Source organism: Drosophila bipectinata, chromosome 3L (genome assembly GCF_030179905.1).
Source record: "Drosophila bipectinata strain 14024-0381.07 chromosome 3L, DbipHiC1v2, whole genome shotgun sequence".
In the NCBI taxonomy this organism is placed as follows: Eukaryota; Metazoa; Arthropoda; class Insecta; order Diptera; family Drosophilidae; genus Drosophila; species Drosophila bipectinata.
Window position 1 is genome coordinate 23,559,380 of NC_091738.1, and position 22,710 is coordinate 23,582,089.

The 22,710-nt window shown below is 39.3% G+C and overlaps 1 protein-coding gene across 1 annotated transcript in view; it reads right to left on the reverse strand.

Moving 5' to 3' along the window:
• Window positions 1-2,122: 2,122 nt before the first annotated feature.
• The window catches only part of lovit (loss of visual transmission), a 225,641-nt gene continuing 205,053 nt past the window's right edge, over window positions 2,123-22,710 (reverse strand). Inside the window, exon 10 of the transcript XR_011442575.1 lies at window positions 2,123-2,250. The gene's annotated coding sequence lies outside the window, so the exon portion shown is untranslated. The remainder of the gene's footprint in view (window positions 2,251-22,710) is intronic.

Genomic DNA, 22,710 nt, shown 5'->3' on the forward strand with positions numbered 1-22,710 from the left:
CTCTGCTGCGCTACCAACAACAAACGGCGTGGGCGTTAATGGTAACGGTTGACGCTGTCGTCAATTCCTCCAATAATTTGCTTCGTTTGCTGATCGATATTCTTCAACAACAACAACTTTTTTTAAGGCGAGATGTTTACTTCTTATCGTCACTTGTGGATGCCCAGCAACAACAAGACGTTGGTCGAGACGTTGGCACGCATCGCTGCTCATCTTATCTCTTTTCGCCGGGCCACTCGCTGGTGCTTTCTTTTCGCCGATGGAAGATGTTTATTTACGTTTTGGACGTAATGTGCGTTTGGATGTGCCTGATTGCAAGGTGCTCCATTATTGCAAGGCGCTAGATCTGGGGAATAAGGTGCTGGTCGAATTTCTTCGATACCTGACAGCGCAATAAAGTCAATTGTTTTTTCAGCAGTGTGCGCTACCGCATTGTCATAATCCAAAAAGTATCAAAAAGTTTTTCCAATAAACTTTTGAATACTTCAGTATTCAGTAGGAAGCAGGTCAGTAGTCAGTAGTAACCAAGTTTCAGTATACCACTTGCCAGTTACCGTCTGACCTTTTTCCAAAGAAATAGCAGCTACAACTCTCTGGTGAAGTAAATTGACATCATTACTTTTGTTGCTGACTTTCGTTGCTTTTCTTTAACGGGTGGATTCGCACCTTCTGAGCTCCTTACCATGCTTTGTTGTTTGGTTTCAGGATCGTACTTGTAAAACCAGGCTTCATCACCAGTCACAATTTTCTGTAAAGTGGAACACTTGCCTTTTTTGAAGTTTTCAAGAAAATATTTAGCAAAACGTACACGTGATTTTTTCTTCAGTTAAAATTTTAGGGATCCATCGAGCAGATTTTTTCGTGTATCCAAGATCATTTTTTAATATTCATGATACAGCGATGGCATTCAAGCCCAGTTCTTCAGCAATCATTTCCTAGGTCGATCTTGGATCTTCGTTAATTTTAGACTTCACCAGCGCTACATTTACATCAGTAGTTGCAGATTTTGGACGGCCTTCTCGATATTTGTCCTCCACAGAAAAATTTCCTGTGTGAAATCTCCGGAACCACTTAGAAACAGTCACAAGGGATGGCGCATGCACTCCAAATCCGGTTTGGCACTAACTAAATATTTCCACAGGCTTTAGCTTACGCCGAAATACAAAAAGAATAGCAAACCGAATTTCTAACTTCGTTGGTACAGGGATATCCACTGAGACAACTTCACTAAGTTTACGTTTTCTTGTCTCCATTTTGACCGATCCTCCTAAAAATTGGACTGAAATATCGTAAGACTATAACAAACAGTATGCAATTTTTTATTTATAAAAAAATTATAATATGACGGCAACTAAGCGAACTTTTGTTAGGCCCCGCGTATATACTGTCACGTAACAGAAAATTAAAAGAAAAATAAACAGAAAAATTCTGTAACGTTTTCGAGCATTTTTAATTGCCCATATCACAAAGTCAAGACGCAGTTCGAGCCTTTTAAATTTATTGTGTGCCCTATTTAGCCTCCAAATCCTCGGACTAACAAAAATGAAAAACGCAAGTCCATAAGCTTTAAAAACGCAGTTGCGCTACAGCATACCATAAAGTGCGTGCACAGCTGGAAGCAGAGGATAATCAAAACACCTTGAGTATAATAATACATTGGTAGCAACATAGAAGCAGGTTTTATTTCTTAATTTATTTTTGAAATGCAATCTAAACATAATTGACTGGAAATATTTATTTGACTTGAAGTAATTTCTGGAGATACGTTTGCCATCCATATTCCTTGCCTTTGTGCCATTTTTAATCGTGACGTCAGCTGTTTTTTCCATTTGGTCCTGCGGTTTTGAAACCATGTTTTTATTTGAATCTCAGTTAATAACAGGGATTTAGCCAATTCTATTCGTTTGTTAACACTAAGATATTTATCAATTTTAAATTCATATTCAAGGCGTTCTAATTGCTTTATGGTGTATGCTTGTCGGGGCTTTCTCTCTCCAGACTTTTTTTTGATGACTTTACCTATTTAATGTTAAAAACAAATTGTTTATAATCCATAATATTTTACTAATATACTAAATGTACCTTGGTAGTTTATAAGGCTAGCCCAATAAGGAGCTATAACACTTTTTGGCGAGTTCTGACCCAACCCAGGTTCGTTAAATTCATATATTTTAGGAAAATATTGGTTGGCGTCATAATTGCCAATATAGCGAAAATTATAATTGTACGCATCATAGAACTTAAAATTGGCTGTAAGAAAAAGATTTATATTTAAAGTTAGTTTGGTTTTTTGATAATCATTTTGACAAATTATACATAAGTTTATAAAATACAGAATAATGTAATTCATATATCGGTGGTACTGATTTTGTATACCCTTTAATTTTAATTTTTGTCAAAAGTGTGTGTCTGGTCATTGAGGGTTTTCAATGACGTGAATCCGCTACAAAATAAAAAGACCGAATTTTGGAATTATACGTTATAATTTATTTATTTCTGTAGGCAGATGAAACTGGGATCAACACGTGTGATCATCCCGTTTATGGTGCTAAGCAGTGACTATGATATGGACAGAGAGTGCGGCTAGACATACGCGAAGCTAAAAATCTCGATAGTGGAAAGGGTGGCCCGACATAGGCATTGCGAAGCTTAAGCTCTCTTAAAATAGGCCTGTTGAAGTGAAGCGACCGAGAAAGTTTTTTCTAATTTCTTAATAAAGAATTCACTAAAATTCTAGTGAATTCAGGCTAGAGACCTTCAGAGTTTTGAAGGTGATTTTGATTTACGGTGATAACAGGTTTTTTGTCCGAATTCGGAATACAAGTTTAAAAATTAAATGTATTAAATGAAGATCAAATTAATTTTTAGCCCGAATTTAATTTTTTATTGGATTACATTTTAATTACTATTTTTCATTATTAATTACTAAAAATTAAAAACAAGCAAAGCTAAAATTTTGATTATGCAATCTAGCATATATTTGCGTTTTTTAAAACAGTTTTTAGTAGACTAAAGGGATTTGAAACTTGAACGTTTGATATGCAGTTGGGGGTGTTTTTACTAAGTGTTTGTGGGTGTCAATTGTAGGAATTGATCGTGTTGTTTTTGTAATGTGTGTATTTGTGTACCCCCTGAAAAGGTAAAAGCTAAATTTAAGTACATTTTTCAAATGGAGTAAACAAAAAAACGTCACATAGTTTCACCTTAATATTTGTACTGTGTTGTAGTGTCTTTCGTCCTCTTTCAAATGAATGTAGTCTAAAACTGCACTTTTTTTAACTTTTTTTTGTTATTTTGATTTTTAGGTGAGAGCCTGAGCAACGATAAATTGTTGGATAAATGGAAATTAGCTGCTACGAAAAGCTGCAAAAAGTCTGCTATTTCGGATTGCTTTAGGAAAAGTGTAGTGACCAAGATACAAAATTTGTAGTCCAAAGCGAACAATTTTGCTACCGTTTATCGCGGAAGTGGAATAGTTGCAAAATAAATTTAGCAGTGTTTAGAAGAAGGTATGCTGTTTGGCTATCTTGGCAGACTGTTGTGCGTATGGAAACAAAGAACCGAAGATCCGTGGGTCGATAAAAAGGGCAGCACCAGGTCTTGCTACTCGCACGGCAGGAAATGTAGGTCTTCTAATACAATCAGCGAGTGCAGCAGCGCGAAAAGGGGCCAAAGTTGATCTCGCCTTTGTTTTACAGATATTAGCTAAAAGTCCAGAAAATGCAAAAGATATCAGAAATCTATTAAGACAGAAAATTTCCAAGCCTGAGAAAATATCAACCGATGAAGCTGTTCTTTTGGATAAGAGCCTAACAAAAAAGCAGTATTGTTCTATTAGGGAGCTAGCTAAACATAATGTTTGAATTATTCTACATGAATTTTAAAATCAACTATTTACTGCTCGTCAAGCCTGTGATTAATGCAAATGGACATTTCAAAGATCACTACTGCCATTTTATTATTCAATAAATAAATATAGACAAATAAATAAAAATTTTTATGATATTTTTTACGGAATTTTATGATGAAATATTATAATAGGTATATCTTTCAAAAAAAAGGCGGCGCCGCGTCCATTCTTTGAGGAAATACCCCAAGGAATCCCAGGGGTATACTCTGAGGAATCTTTGAGGAAATACCCCAAGGAATCCCTGGGGTATACTCTGAGGAATCTTTGAGGAAATACCCCAAGGAATCCCTGGGGTATACTCTGAGGAATCTTTGGGGAAATACCCCAAGAAATCCCTGGGGAATTCACTGAGGAATCTGTAAGGAATTTCACACCCCCCCACCATTTCCATTCAATAAAAAAGAATTCAATAAATAAATTAAAAATTATTATTATTACTTTTATTATTATTATTTTTATAATTACAAATTATTTTACAAATTACTAATTATTTATTTATTTTTTTTGTTTTTTATTATTATTATTTTTAATCCACGTCAAAGCGTATCCAAGATCATTTTTTAATATTCATGATACAGCGATGGCATTCAAGCCCAGTTCTTCAGCAATCATTTCCTAGGTCGATCTTGGATCTTCGTTAATTTTAGACTTCACCAGCGCTACATTTACATCAGTAGTTGCAGATTTTGGACGGCCTTCTCGATATTTGTCCTCCACAGAAAAATTTCCTGTGTGAAATCTCCGGAACCACTTAGAAACAGTCACAAGGGATGGCGCATGCACTCCAAATCCGGTTTGGCACTAACTAAATATTTCCACAGGCTTTAGCTTACGCCGAAATACAAAAAGAATAGCAAACCGAATTTCTAACTTCGTTGGTACAGGGATATCCACTGAGACAACTTCACTAAGTTTACGTTTTCTTGTCTCCATTTTGACCGATCCTCCTAAAAATTGGACTGAAATATCGTAAGACTATAACAAACAGTATGCAATTTTTTATTTATAAAAAAATTATAATATGACGGCAACTAAGCCCTGGGGAATTTGGAAACGCCTTCAATTTCTTCTTTCCACTAACTCCGTCAATATTGTATTGGACGATGATGTCCTCGACGAAAATATATTTCCACGATTTGGTTAGGGGTCCGCGCTTCAATATATTGGTCACTGCGGTGGTCTGCAAAAATTAATAGGTATTAAAAATTTTTTTATATTTAATTTATAAATATTATACTTACACATTCTTCCTTCATGCCGCGGCCTAAGGCGAAATCTAAGGCTGCCAATGCCTCGTCGGTGCTGGTGGCCTTGCTAATAAATAAGTTCATTATATGTACTTCTCACCAGAATTAGTTATTATCACCAGGTCACTTAAATGTTTTTTAAAAAATTTAACTTCAAACGCAACAAACAAACGCGTGTAATTCATATGCAACTTGAACATCAAATGCAAAGAGAAGGGGAGAGGCAAGACGAAACCGAAAATTGACAACCGATAATTCTGGCGCGTGCCAGGGTATAGTCGACCAACGCCATTGCCTTGTAATTAGAATCGCACAAGGCAAATAATCAAACATGAACATTTTGGCTTTGCCTAAAGCCAATTATTAATACATTTCAATATACCATATGATTAGATAAGAAAAATTAATTAAATATAATCTTAAATATATATAAATATTTCAACATATTTTAAAAAGGGTATTCTGACGTCGCTTCCATTCATTTGGTTTTCGACACCGATTTTTTTTCTCTCCCTTCATCTACATCTCTCTAATTGTCTCTCTGTCGCGTGCCTCTGCACCGAAAATATAACGTAGAAGCTTCGAGAATCATCGTCGAAAACCGAAATCAGGTAGAAGTTTCGTTTCCCCATTCGTTTCGGACTTGAGTAAACGCAGCCCATGCTATTTGTTTTTGTTTTTCGAACATGTCGCCAGGAAAAGTCGGGGAAGGAATTTTGGTACTGAAGGGAAACTTCAAAACACAAAATTTTCAACCGTAAAATGTATTTTGTATGTATACATATCATATATATATACATATGTGTGTTTGTACATGTGTCGCAGCGCCTATCTTCACAGAATTGGTAGATCCTCTTATAGGACATAGGTCTTGCATACTAAAGTTATCCCAGATATAACCGATATATGAAAATTTCATATATATAGAGGAATTTCAAGGGCTTATTTAACTTTTTTTTAAAACAAGTTAAATTTTATTTTAGTCGCCGGAATCGTTCAAAACCATTTGAACATAACCGGGCGCTTAGAAGGTAGGGTGAATATGGTACATATGGGATATGGGCCTAGACTTTATACAATAATTTACAGTTATTTACATTAGTTTACAACAGAGATCGGCACCCCAATACATTGATATGATTTTACCGCATTAGTGTTAGTAACGAATAGCAGAAAGTAGGCTGTGTGCATGACGTTTCACACATGTATACTGTGTGTGTGTGGCAGAGCTCGGGCAGAGAAATTTCCTATGCCCCCGAGATAGGGCCGTGCCGACCTCTGGTTTACAATATTATTGAACAACACGGGAAGACAGATCGCTGGGGTGAAATCTCTTTAAGCGCCTAAGAGTTTGCGGGTCGGCCAGCCTGCTAGCCAGTGGATTTGGGTGACTCGTTAGCCTGTCCGAGTACCGTCGGCTGTGTTGGTTTAGGAGGTCGCCCACCGGGACAAGGCGTAGGTCGTTTTGGATGGCCTGGTTTGTCACATACCAGGGAAGTCCGGATGCCCGTCGAGCAGCACGTTCCTGCACTACCCTCAGCCTGTTTAGCTGGTGCTTGGATGCGGTGCCCCATACCTCGATCGCATACGTCCAAGTTGGCGTGAGGATTGCTTTGAGCAGCAAAACTTTCGTCGAAAGCTGGAGGCTTTTGGATCCCAGGAGCCAGTCGAGCTTTTGTAGTTTGCGAACACATTTGGCTTTGATCGCCGTGATGTGGGTGTTCCATATGAGCCTGTGATCTAGGTGTACACCTAAGTAGCAGTGAGAGGTGGCGTTATTGATAGCGTCACCATTGAACGTATGTACGATGTCGATCACGAGTCTTAGGGAAAAAGTGACGTAAGCCGACTTGCTGCAATTTATGGCAATGTTCCATTGCCTGGTCCAGCGCTCCATTGCATTCAGCCAGTCCTGAACAGCAGCCGAGGCTGACAGCTGAGACGTGTGGGATGCAAGCAGGGTCGTGTCGTCGGCGTAAGTAGCCAGAAGCATACGGGCGTCTGTGGTGGGCGACGGAACTGGCATATCACTCGTGTACATGGTGTATAGGAACGGACCAAGTACACTTCGTTGGGGGACTCCTGCGTGAATGTGTGCCAAGCTGGATCGTGAGTCCCTTACTGCTACAACGAAGGTTCGGTCGGCAATGAAGGACATCAGGATGGCGAAATAGGGCGTAGGGAGAAGTTCCTTGATTTTGTAAAGAAGGCCCTCGTGCCACACCTTGTCAAAGGCTTGCTTTACGTCGAGAAAGACGCCTACAGTGTGCAGTTTATGCTCGAGTCCATGGGTGATGTGGTTGACCAGGCGATGGACTTGTTCTGGGCAGCCGTGGGATTTTCTGAAGCCGAACTGATGTTGAGGAATATGGCCTTCTACTTGTGGTAGCTCCAACAGTCGGCTGAGTAGAATCCGCTCGAACACTTTCGAGAAAGTGGATAACAGGCTGATTGGGCGGTAGGAGTCGATGCGAGATAGTGGCTTGCTTGGCTTCGGGATCATGATGATCCGGGCTTGCTTCCACTGTCTTGGAAAATGTCCCAGGCTTAGCATGGCGTTGAAAATGTTCACCAGCGCTAGCACTCCTTTGGGTGGAAGAGCCTTGGCCGCTCGATTGTCGATGCCATCGGGTCCAGGAGTCTTTTTTAAATTGAGCGCCTTTAACTGCAGCGTGAAAAGGAGTGAAGGTGGCAGACAGATGTTCCGCAAAAGCGTTGGCTTTGTCGGAGTCGTTCTTAAGCCACCGGCCAGTGTGGCTTTTTATTGGGGATTGTACAAGTGGCTGTCTTTTAATTCCTCTTGTTAGCTTCCATATCGAAAAATCGCTGCAGTTGTCCGGGCCAGCTCCCGCTTATTTAACTAAAACGTCATTTCAATCGTTAGACCTAATTAAAAAAATATTTAGAAGTTATAATCTTTTAGATACCCGCTTTTAAAATTTTAGACCGTTTGTTTGGGAAATTGTATATATATAATATATATATATATATAAATCGGACAATTTGGATGAAATTTGTTTTTCAAAAAATGTTATCAGTACTGGCGCTACAGAATTTCTCAATTTGTGGGGGCGGGAGAAGGCGAAACTTTGAAACAAACTTGAACTGCGTGGGCATTATAGCAGTCTCCATGTCAAATGCTACAGCTGTATCTCTTGTAGTCTCTGAGATCCACGCGATCATACGGACAGACTGGCAGACGGACATGGCTATATAGACTTGGCTGTTGATGCTGATCAAAAATAAATATATATACATTCAATGTGGTCGGAGATGATTCCTTCTCTATGTTACATACATTCTTAACACCCGGTACTCTTCGAGAACCAGGTATAAAAAAATATAATACAAAATAAAAAAAATAGTATAGATAGCTTTGTTAGTTATCAAGTTACGCATCTTTTACTTTAAAAATTTATAAATTATAAAATTTTTTTTCAAAAAAAAAAGACAACAGAAAAACAGGAGGACACATTAGGTTTTATTTTGGAAGAAGAAGAAGAAGAGGTTTTTCTTGAATAACTTCTGAACAAATTTGGGCTGGGGTGGTTGTGATGTCGATCGACGCGTATTCAAAATTAGATTGTTATTAGAGAAAATCAATAATTCCTGAGGATTCCAATATCCCCACAAGACCCAATTTAGTGAATTAAAACCATATGATATTTACACAAATTTCTACCAAACTGATAAACTTTTGTCAAAATTTATTTAATTAGAGCAATACCTTTCGTTTGATACATGACTCATTTAGATCAGACTCAGGCAGAAATTTTTTATTTTCGGCTGTATGTATATAGTGTATGTATATAGCAAACTTCTTGATCATGCGCCTATCTGCAACCACCGAAAACATTCAATGAAAATATGTGCCTTAAAACGACCGTAAGAACGAGAGTAACATGGTCTCTGGAGCGTCCATTTTTGTCCAAAATGCCTTCGAGAGGTTTGCCTTTTTTTTTACTCGCACTCGAAAGCCAAATGCTTTAAACCTTTAAAGCCGTGTCGCCTACTACAGTCATTTGCGAAACTGCACAAGGTCGTAGCGGTTGAGAAGAACAGCAAAACTGTTTAATAAGGATATAAAAATAAAACATGAAGTAACAACGAATATACAAGTCCGGAGCTAAAGATGTTAAAAAGAGCCCAAGCCTGCTGATAAACGCTTAGATTATCTTCTTTACTAGTTCTAGGAAAAATCGACGCATTGGTTTAAGCGATGCATTAGTTGTACGTATATTTCTGCACAGTAATATCTCAGTTTTGAAGCAATCGACTTGAAGTGACTTATTTTTTTTGAACGCAGCATAAATGTGGGAGCGTTAAGGATCGGTCGACTACATCCTATAACCCCCATATAACTAATCCATCAAAAATGCCATAGCTTTAGTGTTTTTAAAGATAAAAGCTTATGTTGCAACACATTTGTTCAGCGCGGGTGCGCTCTTCAGCGCGAGTGCGTTCTTAAGTTCAACGGCGGCCCAACGGTCCCTCATCTGAACATCCCGCACCCCTTGCAATCACTCGGGTTGCAACAGATCCCTCGTTGTTACGGCTGTTGACAAGCTCCAGACACGCTGTTATTGGTTTTGTAACCCACGGTGGCCTAACAACCTTTTTCGTCCCCCACGCTGGTCAATGCAGCTCGAGGGCGTACTCGGGTCAATGAAGGCCCCCGTGTCGAAGATCCGGGTCCCGGTGTCAATGCGCACTAGCGCAGTCGACAACACGTTGACACGTTACGTCAACAGCAATGATAGGGTGGGCGCAGTGGCCGCGTCCTGCGGGGGCTCTTGACGAGAGGCGGAAAATAGCCTAGGAGCGGATGAAGCGGGCGGACGAGCGATGGACGGCACCCGATGAACGGCGGACGAAAGTCGTGGAGCGCCTGAAGACTGCCGGCCGGAAGAATGCCGAGGAGTTGCCGACGAGCGCCGGGAAGTCGATAACCATGGACCGGCTTGTGAGTGCCGGAAAGTGGCGGACGAAGGCCGAGAAGCAACCGAACCGCGCCGGGAGTTGCGAGCCGAGCCCGCGGTTTCTCCACGAGGGGCAGAAGTGAGTGGTGATCCTGACCACATGTCCTACAGCAGTCCCCATGCCGACACGATCCGTCGGAGTGCTTGTTAGCCAGGCAGCTGGAGCAATACCGGTTCACGAGAACCGCTCGGAGCCGCTTCTCGGCATTGAGACGCAGAAAGCGCCGACAGAAAGCGCCGACACTTCCTCAACGGATGGATCCCACTGCCGACTCGGCATCGGTAGGACTGTGTACCTCGGGTATATCTGCTTTCCAGTGACTGGGCGCTGCGTGGACATGGCGACATCGTGCTGAATATGACATTGGAATCCAGAATTTGGCCCGGATCAGACGGATCATCAGCTGATTGCCATCGTACAGCGCGATGCGATGCGTAAATTGAACAAAGAGTGGAGACAGAATTGTGCTCGCAACCTGAATCCGATTCCGAACTGATCTGTGTGGGCACATCTCCCTGATCCAGTGAGTCACCGAGGCTGCGGTCGTGTGGAAAAAACGGACACACTGCGGGGGTTGGCCGGAGAAAATGGGCCTGTCAGCACCCATCCAAAAATGGTCTTCTGCCCGAGAAGCAACCCGCAGATGTTAGCCTTGGAATAACCGAGGAGAATGGACGGAAGAATGTCAGCTCCTAATAACACATCGACTTGGGAGCTCTCAAAGAAGTTGGGGTCCGCCAGAGAAATGTCGGGCAGCCTCTTGAGACGATCTCGCGAAATCGAATATGATGGCAGATTTCCTGCCAACTGCGGAAGAACGTAAGCCGCAGTCTCTAATTGTAGCCCGGGTCTAGACGGCGACCAAATGGCACAATTTAGTAGACCTCGCGGAAATGGTCTGATTAAGGCCGGAAACTTGGGCGTGAATCGTCTTAAAGGGAAACTTGATAAGGTTGAACAGTCGTTCCGATATGAAAGTCGCTTCGGACCCTGAGTCTATAAGTGCTCGTGCCTGGACGCTGCACCCCAAATGGCACACGTTGATAAGGGCCGTGCCCAGTAGGACGGCTCCTGACCCGGAAACGAAACACACCTGCACATCCGACTGATCCTCTGAGCCGTTCGCTGGCGTAGGCGGACTTGGAGCGGTGGCGAATGGATTGCCGCGTTGCAGGAGGGTGTAACGTCGGCTGTGACATGTGAAGCAGGTATGAACGCTCGTGCAGTCTCGTTCCTGGTGCCCTCGGGCAAAACAGTTTAAACATAACTGCTTCCTTTTAATGAAGTCAGAGCGTATATTTCTAGGAAACGCGGACATAATAGAATGGGGTGGTTCTTCCTCGAACAGAGATCGCAACCCTTTTGGACCGGAACCGCTCCAGTCTCGTATGAATTGAGCCTCCGAGCAGGGGCAATAGGAAGTCCCGACCTTGGCGGAAATGTCCCGGAGCCACTAGGCCTGACGTCGTCGATGGCCTCCAGAGTGCGATGTCGCTCTCTCAGGAAATTATCTAATTCCTTCCATGTTGGAATCTCTGCCTTATTATGTACGGATTGCTCAAACATGAAAAGGGTGACTTTGGGGAGCTTTGACGAAATCATAAATACCAGGAGGCAGTCCCAAGCCTCAACATTGATGGAGGACATTTCTAGGGCTGTCAGACAGCTCTGAATGGTGGCTTGCAGCTCCATCAGCGCGACCCCGGACTCTCGAGAAATAGCCTGGATGTTGAAAAGGATCTTTAACTGGCTATTGACCAATAGAGCCTTAGAAACAATGGCGTGTGCGTCACCACATTGACGGAAGCCTGAGTGGATTGGGAGGCAATTTTCTCCCGAAGCTGGGCAATACACCTCGAAGCGGAGTAACAATAGTTGTTCTTCGATTCCAGCACTGTCGAGGCGGCCGCATTGTCGTCGGACACGTCTAGCAAATCGGAGCAGCTCTCATAGCTCTTCTCCACCTTCTCCCACAGTGCCCGAATTTGGTCCCGAGGGACTTCGCACATGTATTGGGAGCCTATTTCCGTTTCTGAGGCGCCCGGAGTATTTATGTTAGCCTCAAATTGGCTAATTCGATCTGTTGTGGCGATCCACTTTTTCAGCGCCACTTCGACCGCATTTTGAGCCATTTTCGCAACGGAGCGAGTCTGCCTCTGTGAAGGACCGGGATTGTATTGACGGATTCGTCACTCGTGTCCTGCAAAAGAGGCGTCCGCGGAGATGCGGATTGAGATCTGTCCAAACGGATAGCTGGGATCGAACGCGGTTTTTTGTCGTCTCCCGTGGGCATTCTCAGAATCCAATTCGCTGGTTAACGCTTGTCGACTGACTTGCGCAATAGGTGCCTTGTACGAAGCGGTGGTCGGTCACACTAATGTGATGAGAACGGTGAGATCGCGGATGAAATGCTATTACAAGGAACAAGTGGGAACTAGTGGCGCCGACGTCGAAAGTAAAGTCGTGTGCGGCACAATTCGAATGTGGAAGAAAACTTCAGGAACCCAAAAAAAACCCAAAAGGGGACAAGGTTTGTTGAGATTGTAGGCGGATGTTGCCTGATGCGCAGTAGAAGCAGCGTTAGAGGCACGGAAAATGGACAAGTACCGGAAAATTCGTGCTCGTTCGGAAAAAAATGATAACGATATAGATCGTTTAGATCGTGTATATTTATACAAGTGTGGTTCGTACGTATGTAGATATTGAACTCTTAACTATTTTCAAACTTGCGGAGCCGGAAAGGTAGACTTGACTTTGGCTTGAATTTAACACAAAAAAAATAAATAATTAATAATAATTAATTGTCTAATTTTCGGATTTAATTATTATGGAGCACGAAAGGTGGAGTTTATCACGAAGCCGGAAAGGTGGAATTAAAACCGCGGCTCTATTCGGAAAGAAGGTTGATAATTAAAATATTAATAATTTTCGACTTTAATTGTTTAGTGGCCGGAAAGGTAAGAATAATAAAATAAATAAGAACGGAAAATAATAATTAAATAAATTGTAGTAGTTATAATTATAAATATATAAATTGATAATTAATTGATTTGTTTTGAATTTATTTGTTTCGCAGCCGGGTATGCCGACACGTCAGCACCCTGTACGTAGTTCACCCCAAAGGACAAAAAAAAACAGTACCAAAGAGAAACAACACGGCTACTACGGCGGCTATGTTAAGCGGCACAATCAATACGGATATATGTAAGGGCATGTGGGGCATATGTGGGCATAGTGGAGCGTTGATAAGTGGACTGTATAACTGGGGGAACCGAAAAGTTATGGGGTGTAAAAAATGACACTGATTGGGGAAGAAAAAAAAACTAATATTACGACAGCGGCGGACTGTCCGGTGAATTTGGAAATTTCCGGAACTAATTCACACCGGCTGGTCAATATTAATTTGGAATTTGAATTTGGAAATGGCTTTTGCATCAATAAGAGCATCAGCTAGCATTCCTGTATTCATCATAAAGTTTAGAGGCCCAGACGACCAAGGGGCGCTCGAGAAACGATTTGTTAGTACATATTAAGCTATTTTAAATTTGTTAAGCTCAGACGAGTTAGTAAGGAAATGTAAAATTCTATATTTTAAACTAGAGGGACAGGAAAGAGATGTAATAGAGTAGAGACCATTGTAGATCGAACCCTAAAAAGGTTATGCAGTGCATATGTCGAACTACAACGGCTAAGGAACAGAGGACTAAAGTTTCGAGTCCTTCTATTAGGAATGTTAAAATTTAAGCGTGTTAGTAAATGCTGGCTATCTACATCCCCGTTAATAAGGTTATGCAGAAAAACTACACCGAGCATTGTCCTACGATTTGTTAAGCTAGGTAAGTTTATAAGTAAAGGTCTGCTACTGTAGGATGGAAGCTGAAGATTTGCATCCCAGTATAGACCTCTAAGTGCAAATATTAAAAAGCTCTTTTGTACGGATTCTATGCGGTCCTTATGTACTCCATATTGGGGACTCCAGACAAATGAACCGTACTCTAGTATAGGACGGACCAAGGAAATAAATAATGTTTTGGTTATATAGGGGTCATTAAATTCTTTTGACCACCTTTTGATAAAACCAAGGACTCCTTTAGCCTTATTAACCATTAAGGAAATATGGTCGGCAAATTTAAGTTTGATGTCTAATAGGATGCCGAGATCATTAACCTGGGTTAATTTTTCTAAGGCAATCCCATTAATAGAATAAGTAGCTTGCAGAGGGCAAGAACGATAAAAAGACATATGTTTGCATTTTGATCCATTAAGTATTAGATCATTAGCTAAACACCATTTTTGAAAGTTATCAAGGTCAGACTGAAGACTGCATTGGGCAGAGATGGATTTGTACTGAAGACAAAGCTTTACATCATCTGCATACATAAGAACTAGAGAGTTCGTTAAAGCAGGGGGCAAGTCGTTTATAAAAAGCGTAAATAATAACGGGCCAAGATGACTTCCTTGAGGGACACCGGATGTTCACACCTGTTCGCTTGCGAATTTTTCGCGGATTAATTGCACCAAAACAAAATATGTATATGGATGCACATATGCCTCGACCGTAAGCAAGCGAATGGATTACGGAGAGGCCAAAACGGCGAGGAATATGGCGAAGCACAAAAAACGGAGACGGATGGAAAAATTTGCAGAATTTGAAGACGAAGAAAAGTAGAAAATCTCAAACTGCCGTTGTGTCGGAAAACTCGGACTTGGAGTTGACACGGAGGGAAAAAGAAATCTTGCAGCAGTGTGAACGAAATTTAATATTCGGACCACTGCTGAAGACCGGCAGAGAGACGGAGACGGAAACATGTACTTATCTTTTGGCGGGACAATGCCGATTACTGCTGGTAGAAGAAAATCCAGGAATTATCCGGCTCCAAGGACCGGCGTTGTTGCCGCAAAAGATTCCGGAAAAAAATGAAATAAGAAATCGGGGCGTTATCGTGTTATACGCATTCAGCTTTATTCGCTGCTTACATGAGACTAAAACTTTAACTTAGTAAAAATAAACGCTACAACAAGAGCGGACGATCGACGACGGCCGACGAGAGAGAGAGAGTGCATAGAGGGGCGAGCGCGGATGCGCTCTTCAGCACGGATGAGCTCTTCAGCGCGGGTGCGCTCTTAAGTTCAGCTGAGCGGCGGCCCAACGGCCCCTCACCTAAACAGGTATATAAACTTCCGCTCCGAATAGCTTTTCTTTCTTGATAGGTATATTTTTTTATTCCTATATAGGAATTTTTCGTCACCAAAATTAATATGAGTTATTTTGGGAGTGTCAGCGGGTTCGTACCGGTAACTACAATGTCAACAGGTTTTTTATACCCTTGCAGAGGGTATTATAATTTTGTCCAAAAGTGTGCAACGCAGTGAAGGAGACATCTCCGACCCTATAAAGTATATATATTCTTGATCAGGATCACCTCCTGAGTTGATATGAGCATGTCCGTCTGTCCGTCTGTCCGTCTGTCTGTCTGTCTGTTTCTACGCGAACTAGTCTCTCAGTTTTAAAGCTATCGTCTTGAAACTTTGCACACACCCTTCTTTCCTTTGCACGCAGTATATAAGTCGGAACGGCCCGGATCGGCCGACTATATCCTATAGCTGCCATATAACTGATTGATCGGAAATGGTATAACTTTGGTATTTTTAGAGTTAGAGAGTTCAAATTTTAGGTGAGAGCTATTTTTGGCAAAATAATACGACATGCCAAATTTCATTAGGATCGGCCGACTATATCCTATAGCTGTCATATAACTGAACGATCGGAAATGACCCAGCTTTCGTGTTTTTGAAGATAGAAAACTGGAATTTAGTACAGACTCTATTTTTGGTCAGTTGATCCAACCTACCAAATTTCATTAGGATCGGCCGACTATATCCTATAGCTGCCATATAACTGAACGATCGGAAATGGTATTTGGTAGAAATATCAACTTTCGTATTTTTGAAGATAGAAGCTTGGGACTTTTTTTAGATTTTGTATTGTAATAAATTGGAGTATATATTCCTATTCCCATAAGGATCGGCCAACTATATCCGATGTTTGCGATATATATCCGGTTTTAACTGCAAGGGTATATAAACTTCGGCTCCGCCCGAAGTTAGCTTTCCTTTCTTGTTTTATTTAATATCAGTCGTTTTTTGTTGTAAACGTAGATCATTCATTTAAAAAAAAACTTTATCTATTTGATAAGACAACGTTTTCATATGTATGTTTGGATCGATTTAGTAATTTTTTGTTTTTTTTAAATGACACATAATAATTTATAAAAGATTTTACTTACTCTCTTTCTGAACGGTGATTCACATAATCGTTACATTGCAAATATAAACACGATTTCCAAAACATATGGACAGGGACGGATTAAGGGGTTACGCCACCCTGACCGCGTGGAAACGGGACGGTTTTTCAGGAATTTCTTGTGACTAAACTAGTTGAGATAGGATTTTTCCACTTTTATTTCTATTCAATACAACTAATAAGCTTTATAAATTCTAAAAAAAAACTTGTTTTCTATGCAAAATGGCGGAGATATGAATGTCGGCGATCATCGGTTTTTCCGGAGTGCTCCTTGATGGTGGGCATGATTCACGTGTCAATTTTCATCTCAATCAAGTAAACAAAATTTTTTTTTTAAAAGTGATAAATTTGGAACAGAGTGACGTAGCCGTTTAAGAAAAAAAAAAAAAAATTGAAAAAATCGCAAATGAGAGCACTTCAAAAATTGACTCAATTTTTTAGGCAAAAAATTTCGTACTAAATATTGCATAAAAAAATTTCTATCCATTGGATCGAAAAAATCCTACGTCACTCTGTGGAAAATTTATGTAAGAAGATGTGTTTCAATTTTCAAGTCAATCGGTTGAACAGTTTTTGAGTTATCATGCCCACCGTCTTGAAAAAAGTGGTTTCGAGAAAAACGCAAAAGAAGAAAAAGAAGTGTCTTAGGTGCCCTTCTGCCGTGCCGACTTCAAATAAACATAACTTCCATAATTATCAAGATTTTGTCTTCGGGGACGTCTTAAAATACGCGTAAGAATATAGTCTTTTAAATTAAGTAAAAAAAAATTTCAGGGTGGCGTAACCCCTTAAGCACGGGGCAAACGGGGCAGCTGCCACGGGGCCCCCGAAAACATCAAAAAAATTAATTTCAAATTTGGAATACTATCTCAACTATCTGTCGTCGACTATTTGTGATCAATTAATAAATTTGATGGGCGAGAAGGTGCTCAATGAAATAGTCGGAAGAGTAAAAAAGTCGAAATATTATTCATGGATTCTACTCCAGATAAAGCGCACATTGCTCAGCTGACGATAATCATACGCTACATGGAACAATGTGCTCTAAAAGAGAGATTCCTTACTTTTCTGCCAAACTGCGGCCACACTGGGGTAGCCATAGCTAATGCTCTTGTTGAATTCCTAAATATTCATTAGATTCACATCAAAGATTGTCGAGGCCAATCGTATAAAAACGCTGCCAATAACGAACTCTGCTTTAACGAACTCTCTAGTTCTTATGTATTTAGATGATGTAAAGCTTTGTCTTCAATACAAATCCATCTCTGCCCAATGCAGTCTTCAGTCTGACCTTAAGAAAGATTTAATACGTAATAGATCAAAATGCAAGCTTATGTCTTTTTATCGTTCTTGCCCTCTGCAGGCTTTGTAATCTTTATGGAATTGCTTTAGAGAAATTAGCGCAGGTTAATGATCTCGGCATCCTATAAGACATTAAACTTAAATTTTGCCGACCATATTTCCTTAATGGTTAATAAGGCTAAAGGAGTCCTTGGTTTTATCAAAAGGTGGTCAAAAGAATTTAATGACTCATACATAACAAAAACATTATTTATTGCTTTGGTCCGTCCGATACTGGTCTAAATTAGGATGCAAATCTTCACCTTCCATCTTATAATAGTAGACTCATACTTATAAACTTACCTAATTTAACAAATCGTAGGACAATGCTCGGTGTAGTATTTCTGCATAACTTAATAAATGGGGATGTAGATAGCCAGCATTTACTAACACACTTAAATTTTAACATTCCTAATAGAAGGACTTGAAACTTTAGTCCTCTATTCCTTAGCCGTTGTAGTTCGACATATGCACAACACGACCCCTTTAGGGTCTTATGTTCGAACTACAATGGTCTCTACTCTATAACTTCGCTCTCCTATTCTATTAAAGTATAGAATTTTAAATTTGCTTACTAACTTTTCCTAGCTTAATTTATTACAACAAGCTTAATATTTACTAATTATACGTTTCTCGAGCGCCCCTCTGTCTAATCGGCCTCTAAGCTATGTGATGAATACAGCAATGCTAGCTGATGCTCTACTTGATGCACAAGTCATTTCAAATTGTGAAAGACCGCGAAAAAAAAAATATAGCTGGCAAATATAAAAGAATGCAGGCTTTAATCTTAACATTAAATATCCTCGCAGTGTTTATTGCTTGTTGCGGTCATTCCCTCAACCTTTTGCCGTTCTCTTCTTTGATTTTCTGCAGAATATACATATATAAGTAATATATATAGAACATATATATAAAGAACAGAAGGACATCACTAGAATTAAAGCAAAGTCGCTTCTTGAGGAAATGTGTAGTCTAGAAATAGCATTTTATGCCGTATTTTGGAATGATATCTTGGAACGATTCAACGCTACAAAAAAATTATTGCAGGACCCTAACATGGATCTCAGCTCAGCAGTAGCAGCATTGAAATCACTCCAGTCATTCGTTGAGTCAAAGAGGGATAAATTAGATCAGGATCAGAGGACTACTCGCAAACCAGATCTAGAAAGCGTAATGTCAGACTTAATCCACTAGATTCTTCACATTCCACAGACATCCAAGTATCAGGTAAAGTAAGGTAAGGTAAAGATAAGTTGCGAATTGAGAGTTTTTACCCTGTTATAGATCAGCTTTATGCAGCCCTGACAGATAGGCTTAGTGCGTATGAATCAGTTTGCAGCAGATTCGGTTTCTTTAATCGCTTAGAGAAGTTAAACAGCTCCGAGTTACAGGCGGCCGAAAATTTAGTGGAAATTAATAATGATGACTCGGAATCTATGTTGGCAAGTAAATTGATGCAGTTTGTATCTCTGATTGATACCTGCGGAGAGCAACGGCAGTCCAACAAATCAAAAGAGATGTTCTATTACAGGATTTTGGCGGAAAGTAACTTTGGGACTGCGTTTCCTAACGTCCAAATTGCATTACAAATTTACTTGGTGTTAATGGTCTCTAACTGTAGTGGTGAGCGTTCCTTCCTTTTTAAAGATGAAAATAATAAAAAGCAGATTACACACAACCATGGCTCAAGAGCGTCTATCATGGTTATCTCTGCTCAGTATTGAACATGAATTGCTACGAGAATTAGATTTTACCGAGATTATCGATGACTTTACATCGAAATGTGCTAGGAAAGTTTCCTTAGCTTAACTTAATTAAATCTTGATGACGTGCCAAAGAAGGATCACTTATTATTATTAGTATTCAGAGATTTGTACGGGAGTAAAATTCTGAAGATATCTTTAACAAACATCAAATAATATATATAGATATGGGTATATAATCTGTTGATTCATTATATATATGTATGACGTGTATGGTTGATTTATACGTTGAAGAACGGAGAATAAATCTCTTTATGCTTCAATGATTCAATAAAAGGCAATGTTTTTATTATTTTATATTTAGGGTTAGGAAGCCTCCAAATTATTAGTGCCCCGGGGCCCCCACACTTGTTAATCCGGCTCTGAATATAAAAAATATTAATAGGGAAGCGTAGTGGATAATTTGTTAAAGATTTGTTTCTAGAAAGGCTCTCTTGAATATACAGAAGCACTAAATTAGTGCTTATTTGAATTTTGACAATGAGGAGCAAACTATCATTTTCCATAGCGGGCATAGCACAGTGTGAGCACTTTTTTTAGAAGCTTTCTCAATTGCTCCCAATTTGCCACATTTGTCAGCCCAAACTTAAAAAACAAACGTTTCCACTGAGAAAAAATTTTTTCACTGAGAAACAAATTTGTAAAATTTACAATGTAAATTTTAATTTCTCTTTACAATGTAAATTATATTTATTATATCTTTTGAGTCGGATCGGAATGATTAAGGTGTCAATCGACGAATATTCAAAAGTAGAATGTGAATAAAAAAAAAAATTTTAACTGAAAGCTCTCTTATGTCACTAGCCCCAATTAAGTGAATTGCAATTTTTTTTTTATTTTTGTTCATATTTCTCAAAAACTGGACTTTTTGCAAATGCTTTGATAAAAATGATCTAATTAAAACAATATCTTTCGGTTTTTATATCATTTATTCAGGTTGAACGAACAGAAAAATTGTTAATTCTTTGTCACACTCTAGTTGTCTTGGCGGGCACGCTTTGGCATGCCTTAGAAATATTATACGAAATTTAATAACAAATAAGAAATTTTTGGTTACAAATTTCACTTTTTATTGCACGACTACCTTAATTTTATTTATTTGTCACCAATAATATAATTTATATATAATATAATATTATAATACAATAATATTTTTAATCGCTTAACATTGATACAGAGTGGTAGCGTAGTGCATAGAGTAGTTACTCATTAAGTAATTTTACTGTGTTCAAATCCTCGTAAGGACTTTAAACTTTTTCTTTCTTTTATAATTATTATTTTTTTATTTTTCTTTAATTGTTATATTTTTCATTAATTTTAAAATTGTAAAATTGTTTAATTTTACATTATGTCCGGCTAATAAAATTTCAAGAGAGTCCGTCCGGAATTTAGTAACATACTAAAAGTTGACAACCGCCCGCTAATGAAAATCGAACCCAGAACACCAAGAATAAGAAGCGCGCATTATCCATCTAGGCTATCCTCGAAGTTAATCTAATGATACTTAAAATTGGTTTTAAAGTAAAGCCTAGTACTGAGTTGACGAAAATCCGCTGTCGAAAATGTGACAGCTATCAAACTCCATATAAAAAAAACGGTGTAAAAAAAGGAAGAAGAAGACATTTTCGTCTCCTAGATTTTTCGGGTACTGTGTTGACGAAAATTTTAGCTATCGAATTGAATGGCGTTGCCGGATAAAAAAAAATAACCAGCTGATTTTGGGGTGTTGAAATAATTTCATAATTTGATTTATTATGATAGCTAAAACATGGAGCAAAAATTTGAAATAAAAAAATTGTGGGACCGAAATTTTGGGCCCGCGAGGATAAAGTCAAGCTAATTAGTGCGGTCAAGGCGAAGCCCATAATATGGGATTTGACCCACAAGGGGCATTTTAATTCCATAAAATGGCATTGAAATGATTTGTGATTAATTTTGATTTTGATTTTGACCCAGTTTTCTTTTTCTTAATCAGCTCCTTAGCGGCGAAATACATAAACAAAACACCAACATCCAATTGATTTGAATTAATTTTTTTCCTATTGGTTTTTTGTTTACAAACAACAGCTGTTCAGTATTACCCTTTTTCTTAATTTTTTTGGTCACACTACCTCGGTAGCTGAATAAAGTGCGATTTCGCTAGCGGATTTTCGACAGCGGATTTTCGTCATCTCAGTACTAGGCTTAAGCGATAGAATCCATACCAAAAACAGAGCTGAAGCGTAAGGATAGTAAAAAAAATTTCTGATCTCTTTGGTTCGATTTGAACGTTTCAAACTTTCATCGTTCCAAAGATTTTACGATCTAAAAATAAAATTCTCTCTTTCCCTCTCTCATCAGCCAGCCGTTTGTCGTGGAGCCCGCTCTCAAATTTTTTCATTTTTACAGCGGGTTCCACGACGGAAAAAATAAAATCATTTGAGAGCGGGTTCCACGACGCGGCCTGCCAAAATGCCGTAGAACCCGCACTTATAGACATTTTTACAGCGGGTTCCACTACAAACTCAGACGATGTTAAGGTGATTTTAAAATTTTATATTTATTTTTATTGGATTCTAAATTTAGAAAAACACATTAAAAGAATAAAAATATAATATAAATAGATTTAAATAGATTAAAAATAAATGGATGTCCCGAGCCTGGTTTGAACTCGTTTTACTTTGCACATCAGCCAAGCACTCTACCACACGGCTATCCCTCATTCGTTGTCGCACGAAAAATTTCTCAAACTTAACTTGTCGCGCTGTGAAACCCGCTCGTTCCAACGCTGGAACCCACAATAGAAAATTTTTCTTTGTATGAGATGTCCCATCTATGTACTTTATAGTCTTTCATTATACTTAAAAATAGTACGGATCGTAAATAACAAATACCATCAAATATCCTCCTTACAACCGATACACATCCTTAAACATGAAATTAATATAACGATATCGGTGTAACAATAGAGATATAATTCTGAATAAAAACATACAATTGGTATCACAGTTACCACGAAACACTTTTAAATAATATTAAAGAAACAAAATTAAACAAATCTAAAAAAAAAACAAGAAAGGGCGGGTAGGGTCGAGTTTTCCGACTATATTATACCCGGTACTCATCTCTTCCAACCACAATTTAACTAACCTTTAAAGTTTAAACTTTTAAAGTTTATGTATGGAT